Source organism: Microtus ochrogaster, linkage group LG4 (genome assembly GCF_000317375.1).
Source record: "Microtus ochrogaster isolate Prairie Vole_2 linkage group LG4, MicOch1.0, whole genome shotgun sequence".
In the NCBI taxonomy this organism is placed as follows: Eukaryota; Metazoa; Chordata; class Mammalia; order Rodentia; family Cricetidae; genus Microtus; species Microtus ochrogaster.
In genome coordinates, this window is record NC_022030.1 from 43,272,129 (window position 1) to 43,276,388 (window position 4,260).

At 39.4% G+C, this 4,260-nt stretch overlaps 1 pseudogene; it reads right to left on the bottom strand.

Moving 5' to 3' along the window:
- Nucleotides 1-271: 271 nt before the first annotated feature.
- LOC113457689 lies at nucleotides 272-442 on the bottom strand (annotated as a pseudogene).
- Nucleotides 443-4,260: the final 3,818 nt, after the last annotated feature.

Consider the following 4,260-nt stretch of genomic DNA (forward strand, 5'->3'; position numbering starts at 1 on the left):
CCACCATTACTCCAAGAGGTAATCACACACACATGCACACAGAGGCAAGACCGAGTAGACTCAGTGGGTCTACAAAGAGAAAACACGAAACTGAGAAGAAAGATGTGGGGAGGGGAATGGGGAAGAATTGAAGGGGAAAGAAAGAGGAGGAAGATTTGATCAAAGATTTCATTATATGAATGTATGAAATTCTAAAACAACAAAAACAACCCATTAGAAACAAAGAGAATGAGATTATAGATCTGATCTACTTCCTGTGTCTCCCAGTGCATTAGTTCTGGTTATCCCCCAAATGGGGAATAACTGGTTGTCCTGTGGAGCGAACACAGCAAGCTTCTACTCCATCTCCCAGTTCAAAAAATCCATTTAACATATTCTCTTGAATAGAGGTATCAGATATTAAACTGGTCAGAACAGATACCACACGTGTGATGACATGGATGAACCTGGAGAAGTTTGTACGTAAGCCAGGACAGTCACAACATAACCCATATGTGGTGGCTTGAGTAGTCACTCTTACAGAGCAAATGGTGACCTGGATTGGGGGACGAGTGTGCTTCACACCAACGCTGAATTTTAACTTAAAATAGTTTTAGATGGTAAATTTTGTTATTTCTACATTTCTTATTACAACATACAATTGCTAAGACAAAATTAAAGACTCCTTAATTTTTTTCCTTAAGCACTGACCCAGGAATTTCCTAATTTCTAGCATAAAAGACTTCGGGTTACTGAAGACTAGAAGCTACTGTGTCTCTTCCCTGTCATTTACTGTCTTAATCCCACAAGAGCAGGGTCAGGGCCTGAGCTGTCGTTCCTTTTCCCCACACAGCCTAGTCGCTGCCTTCTCAGGGGCACACTCTGTGCAAGCCTTTCTACCCCGTCACTCTCAGCTTTGCCCTCCTGAACCCAGGCAAAAGCAGGCCTCATGGCCTTGGGACCACAACTGTGGCAACACGGAGGTGAGTTCAGTGTCAGTTGGAACAGTATTTACCTTCAAGTCCATGGCAGAAAGTAATGAACGTGGAGTCCCACCCACCCCATAATTTGCAGATCCTGTACAGAAAAGGGCTTCCCTGCTCTATCAAGAAAACGAAAAAACAGGATGAATTGGAAAACCCATATGACCATGCCCATTATTGGTCAAAATGCAAAACTGAATTCTACTGGAAACAAAAGGGAAGAGAATAAACAGAAAGAACAAAAGCAACACAGGCAGGCAGAACTTCCTCTCACTTTCTTGGCTTCTTCAAACAGATCCAAAACTCAGAAGAGTATGTAAATTCCAGTTTATTATAGGTCCTCTTTATTTACAGTACAAGTCTCTAAAAGGCTAGGGTTATCTTTAAATAATATGTCAATCATATAAAACAGTTGGAAACAAGGTTTGAGAAATATATACATTTCAATACACTAAGTACTTTTAATATTGAGTTTTTCATATTAAATTAGGAGGCTGCTGTGATTTACAATGTTATTTCTTCTGGTTTAAAACCTGTTGAAAGACATTATGTACATCTTCCTTTATAAAACTGACAACGCAGCATTAACAAAACTGCTCATGATTATAATTTTCATTTTTTCCTATAATACACTGCACCTGTTACAAAAACAACCAAAAAAATGGGAAAAAAGGGCATTGCACTAGATATTTTGAATACTGCATAAGTCACTTTGAGAGCATGAATGTCCTGGTCAGACTTCACCAGGCTCACTGGCAACCGTTTTCACACTGGAAACTCAGCTAACTTTCTACAGGCTAATAACTCTCCTTGGCATTTCCAAGAAGCCCACTGCTGATAGATAAAAGGCCAAAACAGTCAGCCACAAAGCTGTCACAGGAGGCAATGCTGATCTGAATGACCCTGTTATTTATACTGATGCTTAGATTTCTGTAGGACTTAAGAACCCATAAAGCACACGGTAGACTACAAAGGGGCTCACAACAGCTCACTTCTCCTTTCTTCCCTCAGGCAGAGAAAAAAAATTAAGCCTCTTCTAATTTTTAAACAAAATTTTATAATATCAAAAAGCTTCACATTTATAAATAAGTTTTTTATACAAAGCAACATGTTGACATAATTCTCTCATGTTACTATCAGTTACTTTGGAATTCATTTTATAGTCTGAGCATGAGATTTCTTCCTTATTCACAGCTTTTCAACATTAAAAATTCTTTGGGCCATGAAAGGAAGTTCAGGAGGAAATCATTCGTTCAACTGGAAGCATTTGAAATACTGCATAAACACACATATCCATGGCAGCGCTGAATGCAAGCAGCCAGGAGTCACACACTTGTATCTCGCAAGACAGATCAATTCTGCAATTCCCCTTCATTAACACCAGCCAAACATTCATTTTAAAAGGACAAGTCAAGCTTTAAAAGCAACAATCTTGCCTTAGAAAGTTTAGTTACCAAAATACCAGAGGCAACAGTACTTTAAAAAGCAAAATTGCTTTTCAAGTCAGGGGCAAGAGAGGATGGACACACCATTCTCCTGTCAGGCGTTACTGCCCTCCCTGGAGCTCAGCTATGTGCACTGAACTGAAACCAAAAAGAAAAACAGAAACAACCACACACAGCAGGGAAAGGCATTAGTATAGTCCCAGAGGAAGTGGGGAAAACATACAGCCCTAACCAACCGGACAGAAAGAATGAACAGAGCTGGCATTTCAAAGCAGACACGAAAGCCTTTGTTTCTGGATGCACAGAAGTAGCATACAACACAATCTTCATGTCTGTACAGCTCCTTTACTGACCGTTAGCATCACAACTAGACTCTCCAGTGTTTGGTCCACCTTCACAAGGAGCAGATACAAGACTGAGAGGCTGAGGCTGAACATCGGGTGGACACACGTCCTTATTCAACTTGCTATGAATTCAAAACTAAAGCTCTCAATAAACAAATAGCTAGCTACCACTTCACTCTCTGCAGTAAACTTGTCCAACGTGTGCCTAGTTCAGGTGCAGACTTTCTATGTAGCACAATACATCCAGCCTCTTTTTTTCCTCTGAATATTGATGTGCTATTAGAGGAAGTTTGAAAAAATTGAATTACAACTTTATAAATGTCCAAATATCCTTGTCACATAAAAGCCAAGAGGAAATGTTCACATATTTTTTATTATTTTCTGGGGTGAAAGCATCTCATAGTTTGGGACTCCTAGTCACTTAGACAAGACTGCTGGTTAGTAACATGGTCCTTAAATAGGAATAACTTCACCTCTCAGCATTTCTCAGCAGCACTGGTCAGAGTGGTAAAAACTTAAAAGTGAGAATACCCACAGTGAAACCTTTTAACTTTATAGATCCCACTAGACTGCTAACAGTGTTGAAAGATACTTTACCACTATAAAACAAAACAAAACAATTATTCCTTCTCACTCAGTTTTTTAGATTGCGTCTAATCTATCTTTTACTATCAAAAAATCCTTCATTATTAATTATTCAGTTTGGGATTCAGTGACTACAATTCATTTCCTGTTCATTCTGTTTCCCCAAAATTAGAGAAAAATCCAGACTATAAATGCACATGCAGGTTAAGTGCTGTTTGGCACATTACACAGATGTCTTAAACAAGCTCCTTAAAGTGCTCTAAGAAAGGCTTTAAAGCTAATGGTTATAGGCTCTTACCACGCGCAAAAAGATAGATGATAAAGCCTCAAATACAATAAAAAACAAGGTGAGCTGGAGAATACAGAGTATGACAGGATTCCCAGTTTAATCAAATACCTAATAAAGCAAGCACCAATCTTGGCAATTAGTGGAGTAAATAAGAACTTTCCTAAATATTTCAGAAATTATAAGTACACATATAGGGAACATAAAATGAACTAAGCAAGTCTATAAGTCTCAAGGAAAAAGTGTCAAATGTGATGTCAGAGAGGCACAGTCTACCAGACAGCTACAATCGATCAGAGTCAAGGTCTACCAGACAGTCACAGTCTACCAGACAGCTACAATCGATCAGAGAGTCAAGGTCTACCAGACAGTCACAGTCTGCCAGACAGCTACAATCGATCAGAGAGTCAAGGTCTACCAGACAGTTACAGTCTGCCAGACAGCTACAATTGATCAGAGTCAAGGTCTACCAGACAGTCACAGTCTACCAGACAGCTGCAATCTATCAGATAGTCAGTCTACCAGACAGTTACAGTCTACCAGACAGCTACAATTGATCAGATAGTCAAGGTCTACCAGACAGTTACAGTCTACCAGACAGCTGCAATCGATCAGATAGTCAAGGTCTACCAGACAGT